Genomic DNA, 12,790 nt, shown 5'->3' on the forward strand with positions numbered 1-12,790 from the left:
CTTCATCTCAACAGTTTCCAGGATGGTAATAAGATTATAATTTTGTACGTTGGAGACCACTATCTTCTAAAAATGGAACTGATATGCAAATATATCTCTATTAACTTTTTTTATGGGTGAAAATGAGGAGGAGTATTAGGAGAAGCATCCTAACTGATAAGAGGAGCATCTTAAATATTAGCAAGAACTTTTCTAGGCAGTCTCTTTGCTATTATTATTTTATTTTATTATTATTATTCTTTTTTTTTTGGAAGATTGGCCCTGAGCTAACATCTTGTTGCCAGTCTTCCTCTTTTTTGTTTGAGGAAGAATGTCCCTGAGCTAATATCTGTGCCAATGTTCCTCTATTTTATATGTGGGATGCTGCCACAGCATGGCTTGATGAGCAGTGTGTAGGTCTGCCCCCAGGATCCAAACCTGTGAACCCCAGGCTGCTGAAGTGGAGCGTGCAAACTTAACCATTACACCACTGGGCCCAGCCCCAGTCTCTTTGCTATTTGAGATTAGCTTATGAATAAAGTCTGTTACAACTATTATAATAAGATCTAATTATTTCCAGCATTTTTGAGATATAATTGATACATAACATTGTATAAGTTTAAGGTGTACAACATAATGATTTGATATCTATATTTTTTTCAAAATGATTACCATAATAAAGTGAGTTAACATCCAGCACCTCACAGAGTTACAATTTTTTTTATGGTAAGAATAAATCTTATTTTTATATTTTTTCCTACAAAATATATAGGAAGAACATAAGGAAAGAGAAATGAGATCATGACCAATAAACCACATGATATTGTGATAGGCTAACTCTAAACCCTACAGAGTACAGGGCATCTGGGAAGTCAAGTTCTAACATTTGCAAAACGCCAATCCTTTTTCTAAAATGCACATTTCTTTTTTCTCGCCTTCTTTCCATGGTCTTGTTACCACTACAGGATAAGGGCCTAAGAGGAGGAAATCCATTCCCAGCTTTCCTAACAACAAAAAGTTATCAAAGACGGAAGGAGTGAATATGAGAATAACAGCTCAATGGTATTTTTGGCGATGTAATTTTACATTCATTGTAGTGGCTCCCTCCTCAACACCACCACTGTTCCCTGCCCACCCCTTTTGTAATCAGTGGTTCCCTTGCCTCCCACAGATATTCATACAGCCCTGCTGAATAATTTTCTTCCCCCTGCCTGGCATAACAACAAAGCTCAGAAGCAGGAAGGAACGCCACTTAAAGGCAGGTCAGACAATGATGTAATTAACAGATCAAGGAGAAGTGTTATTTCAGAAAGCCTCACAGAGCAAGAGACGGGCTGATTTCTTGGGTCATGACATTACCAGGAAGCTACAGACGCTAAAGCAGGAATATCTAAATCAAAGTTTTTTCTCCAAATGAATAAAAGCATGCATAAATATTATTCTCTTCTGTGAAAGTTAAACTTTCATACAGAAATTTTAATTAGAAACAAATTTAAAACCAGTTTGGAAGAGGAATTTCCTCCATCCTAAGCTAAGCAAGGTTCAGGGTGTGTACTTTTGTACATCTTTGCCAAATCAGTTTCTTAAGGAATCAATAATGCAGGAAACCAAGTCATCCCATAAGGACCCAAATTCCACACATTAGGTGCTAGGGATGTAAAGGAAACTAAACCCAGTCCACACTTATAAAGAGTAAACTAGTTGAGGAGGTTCTCAACAGATAGTTTCACATAATCATACACAGGATGATTTGTGGGTTTATAGTTTCAGCCACAAGTCCAGCAAAGAGAGAAATGAGACGTCTTGTTGGATCTTCCCAAGAAAGACAAAGAACCAGTTGACTAAAGGTCTGGGACTCCAACTCGTGACTGCAGAGGAACTAGAAACCAATGAGACACGGCTTTCAATGTCTGTTCTTTAATAGATACCACAAGCCATGTGATCACAAGTATCTCCAGCTTTGAATAAGAGAAGCATATGTCACTTGGGTTGTTGGCTTTTCAATTCAAGGAAGGGATCCCATCACAGATAAGTTTCTCCTTCCGTGTTGCAAAAGCATTGATCACTTTTACTCTCTGTGATGTACAGTTTTCCATTTTTTAATCACCACTACAGTATGATGCAGTGAGTTTAGAAGTACTCATCGACCAAGTAAACAGCAAATGCTAAAGTTAACAAAGATAAAACTTTAGCACAAGACCTACCACTATGCCTAAAAGTGAAAAAACAAACTAAAATTAAAATAATTAAATAAATTAACTTAGGTGCTGTTATGCCTCTTCAAGGTATGGAATGCTCAGATGACGTAGGAAAATAGATTACCCAAAAAAAAAATTGGGGGTGGGCCAGTGGTTAAGTTCACATGCTCCAGCTCAGCAGCCCAGGCTTTGCAGGTTCAGATCCCGGGGGGGACCTACACGCCTCTAGTCAATCCACGCTGTGACAGCATCCCACATACAAAATAGAGGAAGACTGACACAGATGTTAGCTCAGGGACAATCTTCAGGAAAAAAAATGATCAAAATGACAAACATCAAAGTATTTTTCATACTCAAGTAAAACAATATGAATTAAGAATTACTACTATAATCCAAAGTCACTTCCAGGGGCTGGCCCCGTGGCCGAGTGGTTAAGTTTGCGCGCTCCACTGCAGGCAGTCCAGTGTTTCGTTGGTTCGAATCCTGGGCGCAGATATGGCACTGCTCATCAAACCACACTGAGGCAGCATCCCACATGCCACAACTAGAAGGACCCACAACAAAGAATATACAACTATGTACTGGGGGGCTTTGGGGAGAAAAAGGAAAAAAATAAAATCTTTAAAAAAAAAATAAAGTCATTTCTAAGCTTACATGAATTCCTTCAAGACAGAAGCCACATCTTATACATCTTTATAGCCTCAGTATCTAGTGTACACCTGGCAAACAGCAGTCACTCAATACTACAGTGGATAACTTCTTTGAATGTACATGGAGGAAGAAAATACTAAAGGCCTGGTTCTCATCTCTAGTCTCTTCCAGCAGTTCAAAAGCTGAAAATATTGATAATTTGCTGTAGCTAAGGATCTTGCATAAATTAAGGCAGGCATCCCTGAAAACGAGTACTCAGGAGCAGAGGCTGCAGAAACCCACTCCCCAAAGCTCAAAAGGGAAAGCAGGACTTGTACGGCAGCTTGGCCCGTTTCCCATATCCAAAATAATCAGTTGCACAAAGTAGGTTTAGTCCCCAAACTGTCTGGACTTTGTCCCTGCACCAACACCTGGGTTCAGCATGATTCCTGACCTCTACCTCAAACGGGTGGTTTCAAACACCAAGAATCTAACTCAACAAGAGAGTAATGTCATAAGTCATGGCCAGGGGAAACACAGAAGCCAGAAGTAGCAGAAACACCACAGAGAAATGATTTGGATGCCCTTATAAATGTTTCTAAACATCTGAAATACTGAAACTACTTTGCAAAAAGGAAAATTTAAATAGACTGTCTCAGATTAATAGTATTCATAGTGTTGAAGGGAAAGATAGTTTCCAGGAAGCTAAACGGTCTTCCTATATAGATAAAATAAGATTTTTTTCTGTCTGGATAGAGTATAACGTTTCACTCTGCTGTAGAGCTTGGCTCTGAAAACCTGGTTCATCATCTGGGAGACCCAAAAACCAATTACTATTAAAAAAAAAAAAAAAGACCCGTCTTAAACTGACCTAGTTTAAAAGCCTGGATTCCTTTAAATTGCCAATGAACTGAAACCATTCATGAGAATGGGGCTTTTGAATGCTGAGAATGTTCTTTGGGGCTCAGCACAAAGATATTTGGCAGAGACGACTGTAAATATTTGTAAAACTCTGGGTAAATGCACAGTGTTTGACCACACTCAAACCTCACTTCCAGTAGTGGAGGAGCAAGTTATCTGGGGTAATTGGTTTAGAGGGGGTTTTTGGTTGAGTCTTTTTCTGTTTGTTTTAAATAAAAAGCCAAGGAATCTGATTCTGCCACTCGACATCTTTTTTACATTCTCTGTATGTTTTTACCCTGCATTTGTTTACTCATCAAGACAGTTTCAATTAGTCAGAGGCCACCTTAGAAACAGAAGGGGTTTTTTTCTTTCCCATTTTTCTTAGTTTATGCCCATCACAAAGAATAAAATACCAGTCACAGGTGTGCAACAGTAAGGCAGGAGTTGTGTGAAAACAGGCTTTGGATTCCAGAATACAATTCTCTCCATGTGGCTTTGTGGATTTGCTATAGGTATCTTTCTTTTTCTCTCCTCTCTCCTCCTCAAGATAGTTTTGGAAGTACTTAAGGGACTGCTACCCATGAAAAGGACCAGGGCTGGGAAGGGAGGACAGAGGAAGGAGATATGAAAGGGACTGGAGACCAAGAGGCTCAGCTCAGCGAAAGCTGAAGCAGCCAGATACTTTAATTAGCCAGCAACACAGTGAAGACTGGCTGGGTTCCTTTTGCCTATGACCCACACCCTAAAAACTGAGTCATCTCAAATTTCATTTATTTTGCTTCTGGCCTAGACACCCCCAATCTGCTGCTTCAGAAATGTTAGATACATTGTGCTTTAATTCATACCCTGCAATGTTCCAAAAACATCCAGAAATGCCAAATCAGAAGAACAGGGATAGTCCTATTAGGAGCCCCAGCTGATGTTTTAATAAGATACATGGGGCAGAAAGAAAGAAGAAAGTGATAGACTGTAGCAGAAGCGTGAGGACAGAGAATATTTTCCCAGAAAGGGGAACTCATTTCTGAGAAATCTGAATGTGAGAAGTATACGCAGCAGGAGAAGATTTATAGCAGAATCCTTGAAACTAATAAGAAAAGCAAAAGGTGTCCTGGGAAGGGTAAGCTAAAGATACCTTTTCTCTGCTGAACCAGGAATCAGCTTTATCTTAACTTCAACTTGAGAATAGCAGTGTAGGATCAGAGTTCTACTCTGTTTCATCAGCAATTACCTGACAAAATAATCAGTATTAAGTATAGCCAAGATCTCAGGGATAATATCTTATTCGTATCTATGTCAGCTTAGTGCTGTGCATTTCCAAATAACATAGGGTAAATATCTGAGGTTATGCCAACTTTTGGTCTCCTCTTAAGACAGAGAGGTTTGATCTAATCTTGAATTTTACGACACATTCTGTAGAGATTGTTTTATTAGAAATTAAGCTAGTTTCTTTTTACCTTTACAAAGATACCTATTTTAAAAAGTTAGGTGTTTAAGGCATTCAGAATGAATTCAATTCCGTATGGTTTAAGCACTGAAGGCAGAAAACAAAGCTAAAAAGCATGGTGTCAGAGTTAGTCGTATGTCCGTTTTTCTTTTCTTAGTCCAACACCATTCCTGTCTTGCAATGCCTGCAGCGTTTAAACCGCTCGCTAAACCTACCTGGCAGGAGAGCTACGTTCCTCCGGCAGCCAGGCTTCTCAGCAGCCTCCCTCGCGCGCACCGCCAGCCGGGGCTGCTCGCACACGGGGGAGGAGGAGCTGTTTCATTCTTTCCCTCTTCCTCCGAGCTCTGCGGCTGACAGCTTTACGCTCTGCGGGATTACAACAGGATTTGGGCTCCCAGACCTATCGGGTCGCAGGAGGAGGAGTACCTATAACCGCCTCCTTGCCTCGGGAACAGCTGCGATGCCCGGGAACCTTGCAGAGCGTGGGGCGCAGCTCGCCAGCAGCAGCGCCGGGAGCCGCGCGTTTATTTATACAGGAAGCTCAGGCGCGGCACTTCCTACTTCCCATCTGGGTCGCACTTCAGCAGCAGGTGATGGGCTTAACCCTGTCCGAACCCAGCCGCCGGCGCGCCGAGCAATCCAGCCCTGTTGCACTCTCTCCGCTTGTCAGGACCTCTCTCGTGTCCTTCTGGGACAGCTGCAGCAGCAATCTCGAGCAGGGTGTCCGGCAGCAACCTCTAGTGTCCTTCATCCTGCCCAGACGGGGACATTTCACCTCTTAGCTTTCAGAGTTTGCTGCTCCTTTACACGTGTCCTCCCAGGGCACCTTTCCTCTCCCTCCTTCCCAGCTCTTTAAATCTCTTTTTTCTACTTCTTACAGCCCACACCTGCCTTCCCACTTTGCCAGAAAACTGTTTTTATAGAAACACTTCCCATGCACATACCAAAAACACCTTGTACCTGATTTATCCTTTTGCATCTAACCATAAAATTAGAACACAGGCAAATTAGAGTAGGGTAGTCTTAGTTTACCCCCAAATAATACAGGTACACCGTCATGAAACAATGATTTTGCTTGAAGTGCTTTGTCAACAAATTATGTGGGAAACGCAAAGTAACCTAACAGGTTGTACTCAAAGAAAATGTAACAAAGTAATCCAGAAGCTGTGGGGTACTATGATGTAAGCCTTCCTCACTCCAAAACCTTGGAGGCTTAATTTGTGATGTTTATAACAGATTATATAACCTACTCACACTCCCCACACCCCCCCATAGGTTACAATCACAGTCCCCAATCTGTTGAACATTGCGATTTGGAAATGCCGCTACTCTGATACAGGAATCTTTCCGTGCTCACTCCGCAACGTCACTCCAGCTTTGCAAACACAGGAATGTGCTTCCTAAAAGGAAGGGAGTCACAAGCCCTTTGTGGAAGGGATCTGAGCGTGCCAGTGAAGTAGCAGCAGTAGGCACTGTTCCAGGTGACACAAGTGAACTGCTTCTCAGCTCTCCCTGTTGAAGAAAAGCTTTAGGTCAAAGCCAAGTGCTGAAGAACACAGTGTGTCTACGTGTATGACGGTAAGACAAGCAGGATGATCAGTCCACTAGTGGGAGAGGAAGGGAAGGTGGACAAGGGAGATGAGACACTAAGAGAACACATATACTTGGGACCCCAAGTAATAGAATCAGAAGATATTTGAGCTTAAACAGCCCAAACTTAAATGCCTTAAAATGCCTGATTTTAAAGATGAGGAAATTTATGAGGCTTGAACCAGATAGGGGCAGAGCAGGAATGAGACCTAAATCTGTGTTAGATGAACATGTTAGAAAGTATGGTAAGAAAACTACCCCATGAATGTCTCATTTCAAATTTAGCAATAGCTTAGGTTCTGAGATAATCAATCTCAAGGTATTTTCTTGGTATAGTGACCAGTGTTGATGGACCAGGAATCAGGAAACAAACAAAGCACCTTCTGATAGGTTAGTGTATTCGTTAGGGCTGATGCAAAACTTTGGCACCTTAAACCAAAGTTCAACGTGGAATCTACTTTTAAATTACCGTGCAATTAACTCACAATCTCTTGTCAACAGGATAAGGGAAGATGCTGCTACCAACGTGAATGAAAACATGAGTTAAGCAATAATCATGCTGCCTGTTGTTGCAAATGGCAGGGGGCAAGAAAAAAATATATTGTATAATTAAATAACAGCAGCATTGATTATTTTCTACCATGCAAGTTTATAAAAATTGCATTCAAATTTTAGTAAGACTGAATAAACATGTAGAACACTATAGTATTATGTGAACAACTCTTTCATATCTGGAATAAAGTACCTAGGAATAAATTTAACCAAGGCAATGAAAGCTCTGTAGACTGAAACTACAAGACATTGATGAAAGAAACTGAGGAAGACACAATTAATGGAGAGAGTCTATGCTCATGGATTGAAAGAATTAACACTGTTAAAATGTCCATATTACCTAATTCAATCTACAGGTTCAATGCAATCCCTATCAAAATTTCAATAGCATTATTCACAGAAATAGAACAAACAATTCTAAAATTTGTATGGAACCACAAAGACCCCAAGTATCCAAAGCAATCTTGAGAAAGAACAAAGCTGGAGGCATCACAGTTCCTGATTTTAAACCATGTTACAAAACTATCATAATCAAAACTCTTTCAGATTTGCCTAACGAGTCCACAGTGTATATTCATTCATTCTCTCGAGCATTTATTGATCTTATCCCAGAAAAGATGCTAGGATGACAAAGAGATAAGTTGGACACAGTCCCTGTCCTCAAAGAGCTCTCAGTCCAGGGAAGGAATCAGGCAAGCAAATCAATTATCAGGGTACTCTGATGAGTGATATGATAGACTTAAACACCGTGTGCTGGGGGAGCACAGAGAAAAATAATTTAACTAAAGGAGTTGATCAAAAGCAGCAAGGAAGCCTTCCCTGAGAAAATGACTTAAAGCTGAGTCTTCGAGTAGTCGACGGGGGAAAGTGGAGAAAGGTAAACCAGTCAGAAGCAACAGCCAGCGCCAAGGCCTAGGGATATGAGACTTTACGTGATGCTTTTCATAATTGAGACAGAGCAGATGCACTCAGGAGAAAAGAATGAGGACCTGAACTAACAGGAGTGACAATTGGTATGGAAGAGAAGGGAACAAATGGAGAGAGATTTCAGAAACAGAATTGATAGGATCTGATATCTGATTAGATGTGGGGGATGAGAAGAGAGAAGAGCCCAGGCTGCTGATGTCACTAACTGAGAGTGGAAATAAAGGAGAAGCAGTTGTGGGGGCCGGCCCGGTGGCGCAGCGGTTAAGTTCCCACGTTCCGCTTCTCGGCGGCCCGCGGTTCGCCGGTTTGGATCCGGGGTGTGGACATGGCACCGCTTGGCACGCCATGTTGTGGTAGGCGTCCCACCATATAAAGCAGAGGAAGATGGGCACAATGTTAGCTCAGGGCCAGGCTTCCTCGCAAAAAGAGGAGGACTGGCAGTAGTTAGCTCAGGGCTAATCTTCCTGAAAAAAAAAAAAAAAAAAAAAGGAGGAGCAGTTGTAAGGAAAATCATGGTGATTCCACCAATATCCTGCAGAATCTGAGGTGTCTCTGGGTCACACTGGAAGACTTATCTAGTAGGCCATCAACCCAGAGGGATCTGGGGAGGAGAGCCTTGTAGGAATTACCATCATTTAGATGGTGGCCATAGATGAGATTACCAAGAGCTTAGATCAACACAAAAGGTAGCATGCTGTAGAAGGAAGCAGAGGTTTTGGACCCATACAAACTCTATCACCCACTCATTATTATGTAAGCTTAAACAAGTTTTAACGTACCCAAAATGTAGTTTTCTCATCTATAAAATAGGAATGATGATATTCATCTCATAGGTTGTTGTGAGAGTAAATGAGAAGTTTGTAAATTAGCTAGTACAGTGTCTGATGGCACTATATAAGCCTTGGGGGTGGGGCAGTAAATGTCACCTCCTGGAATTGTGCAGTCACAACCTGCTCAGCTGTACAGCATGGCCCTGTCCTGATCCACAGTAGGAACTCGGTCAGTGTTATTCATCTAAGAAGGAAGTGAAAGGGAAGCGAAAGGAAAGGGATCAGAAAAGAGAACCCAAAGGAACACTAGTATTTAAAGGGTAGGTAAAAGAGGAGACCTCAATAAGCCTAAGAAAGAATAGCTTCTTTTGACTGAAAAATAAATGTAACATTTGATATCTCAGACTGAGAAGTAAAACACAGCCACGATGATATACAAAAATATTATCTTCCTAAGCAATACCAGACTTAATATTCCAAATTGTTCACCAGAGATTGCAGTCATGTTGACTTCCATCATAATAGAGAATCATTTCCTAATCTGAATTACGGCCCTTCCTAAAGAAAAGGCAAACAAAATCTTGACATTACTAGTAAGTAATCCAAACTGTAGGAATTGCATTAACTTGTAACATACCTAAAGTTATATGAAAGCAAAACCACAATAAATCCAGAGCATAAAGTTTTCGCTACATATGAGGCCAAAAAAATAAAGATAAAATATAATTAATCGATTACTATATACTCATGTGTAAGATACTGTATAATAATATATACCATAGTATATAATATGTAATAGATAATAGATATGTACTATAAAATGCATTGTAGTCCTATAGAAGAAGAGAATCAACAAGTGGAATTTCTTCTTTGGAAAATTATTCCTTTAATTAATACAAAGGGAAACCAAGATTTGTTTTTGTGCTATTGAAATTACTCTTCTAATCTACCTTAGTCTGTAAGTTAGTAACACATATCTTAGACTTGACATCTTAATTACATCCTGTGTTAAAACATAAAATTTTTTTTAATGATTTGTTCAGTTTCAAGAAATCAGATGAAAGAACACAAGTATTGGGAAACCAGCTTCTGCAATAGGTGCAATTCCGTCTCCACAGGAAAAGATTTAAAGCAAAGGTCATGGTGTTCTGCTACTGACAATTTGGTCATTTCTCATTTCCAGACAGCTACAATTTCTTTGCGTTTTTTCTGTTACATCTAATGGTGCTTATCTTATACCTTCAATCCAACATATATTGAGAGTAATCAGTATAGAACTAAGAGTAAGACACAATACAAAGTAAGACTAAGAACATTACAAAATAATATGATAAAACTATGCCAGAGATACACTTAGGGTGGTATGGCAGTCAAACTATGTGGAAAGTCAAAATATGAGAAGAAGCAATCAAAACCACAGCAAGATACTACCTCTCACCTGTTAGAATGGCTGTTATCAAAAAAACAAGAAATAACATGTGTTGGCGAGGATGTAGAGAAAAGGGAACCCTCGTACGTTGCTGGTGGGAATGTAAATTGGTACAGCCATTATGGAAAACACTACAAAGATGTCTCAAAAAATTAAGAATAGAACTACATATGATCCAGCTATTCCTCTTCTGGGTATTTATGTGAAGAATACAAAAACACTAATTTGAAAAGATATATGCACCCCTATGTTCATTGCAGCATTATTTACAATAGCCAAGACTTGGAAATAACCTAAATGCCCATCATTGGATGAATGAATAAAGAAGATGTGGTACATATATACAATGAAATACTACTCAGCCATAAAAAAGTGAAATCTTGCCATTTGTGACAACATGGATGGACCTTGAAGGTATTATGCTAATTGAAGTCAGACAGAGAAAGACAAATACTGTATGATTTCACTCATATGTGGAATATAAAAAGAAAAACCAAAACCAAAACAAACTCATAGAAGCAGATAACAGATTGACAGTTACTAGAGGGAAAAGGGGCTGAGGGGAGGGCAAAATGGGTAAAGGGGGTCAATTATATGGTGACAGATGGAAACTACACTTTTGGTGATGAGCATGCTGTAGTATACACAGATGTCAAAATGTAATGTTGTATACCTGAAACCTATACAATGTTATAAACCAATGTTACCTCAATTTATATATATATACATATTTATATACATATATACATATGACCCAGAAATGATCATCCAGTTACCTCAAACTTGATAATAAAAGTTTTCAAAAAGCTGAACACACGTCATTTTGTTCTATTTCATACATACAAGAGCATCTCAATATCTCACAGAGCAAGTCAAAACCAGCTTGGCCCCAACAAGCAAAACCTGACAAGAATAATTTCAAACTGCCATTGCCATTATGCCATACGAGAACCCATCATGACCCAAGGTGGAGAACTGAATGAGAGAGCAATGCTCCAAAGGACTCAGTGGTTCAAGGCTCTTAACATCCCACTTATAATACCAATGAGAAAATGGAACTCAGCACTCTTGTTCATCACCTAATTTTAGAAAAAATGACTGCATTAGCCTTGAACTAAGATTCTCCACTAACAAGTCAGATGCCATAGTCTTGAGAATCCTTATGTTTGCAAAGTTTGCATTAATGCTTCCGCTAACACTATCATCTCCAAATTCCTGCAGATCAGACAATTAATGAAAAAAATCCCCAAATAATGTTCTCTAAATCGTCATCCCAGCCAAAGTACAAATTGGCTCACAGGAAATGAAAGACTGTGCATCCATGTCCTACATAGATACAAAGGACTCAGCTGAAATAAAAGCCAAACTATTTCTTGGCTTAAATCATTAGGAATTAAGCTTCTTGGAATTAAGATTCCACTCTACAGGGGCCAAATTACTCACAGATGGGCATATTATAGATGTTAATTTTCCAGTAGGACTTTATTTTGAAAGGCACCTTAAAAACTTAAGTTTTCTCTATAACATAGATGGCTGATTCTTGTCTTTTCCCGCCTTCTCCCTCTTCCAGCAAAATAGTGAATCATAAAGTCCCCAGTGAAACCAGGAGCCAGACAGAATGAAAGCTATCACGTACAATAGATCAAAGAAACCACAATTAGGGGCATGGAACCCAGAGCTAGATGAATGCTGGAGAAATGCAGGCACCTTGGGAGGGAGGGATCCTATTCTGTACCCTACAAAAGGAAAAAATCCCCTACAGTGAGAAAATCTATTTTCCTTCCACGTCTACCACTTTTCACCTGAAGTCCTCCATCTCCTCCTCCTCAGATCTTAAGAGGGCTGGCTGTTGTTTCGATCTAACGCCCCACAGCACATGCCACAGCATGACCCTCAGGAAGAGCACCTCAGGGACTTTGCTAGGTAGTAACAGTTGTAGCAAAACCCATAGACTGTGCAATAATGCTTGCGGCGCCAACAAAAGGGAATCTCAGAGAGATCCTTCTTATAAATCAGTGTTCCTTAAGCGGATCCTTCTCATTCCCCTTGGCCCTGGAGAAGAATTATACTCAGGTTAAATATATGAAGATCAGTTTAAATAAGCAATAATTGCAGTCATGTGACATGTTTTGCAGAGTAACTTTGTCCAAGGGCCTCACAATAATCTTTAAACTCGTATTATGACTTACCCACATAACTATACTTATCTCATGGAAGTCACTGTGTCACTAACTCCAAGTAATTAACGATCTCTTCTTTCTTGGGAAGAAGGTAATTTACTGTCCAGAGTCCTCTCTATTCAGATACACAGGCCTTTCCTTCCTCCTCTAATTCAGCTCTCCTTATTCCTCAACTATGGCACCTAGGG

At 40.0% G+C, this 12,790-nt stretch overlaps 1 protein-coding gene across 17 annotated transcripts in view; it reads right to left on the reverse strand.

Moving 5' to 3' along the window:
• RNF144B (ring finger protein 144B) overlaps positions 1–12,790 on the reverse strand; it is a 306,085-nt gene that overhangs the window by 209,127 nt on the left and 84,168 nt on the right. The window contains exons 1-2 of one of the 17 annotated variants that reach the window (XM_070515593.1): positions 5,370–6,032; positions 4,843–4,938 (exon numbers count right to left, since the gene is read on the reverse strand). The exons of 13 other annotated variants lie outside the window; for them this stretch is intronic. The gene's annotated coding sequence lies outside the window, so the exon portion shown is untranslated. Of the gene's footprint in view, positions 1–4,842; positions 4,939–5,369; positions 6,033–12,790 lie in introns of those variants that run through there. 3 more of the 17 variants (XM_014857685.3, XM_070515592.1, XM_014857686.3) reach the window with 3 other exon arrangements.

This window comes from Equus asinus, chromosome 8 (assembly GCF_041296235.1).
Source record: "Equus asinus isolate D_3611 breed Donkey chromosome 8, EquAss-T2T_v2, whole genome shotgun sequence".
NCBI lineage: Eukaryota > Metazoa > Chordata > Mammalia > Perissodactyla > Equidae > Equus > Equus asinus.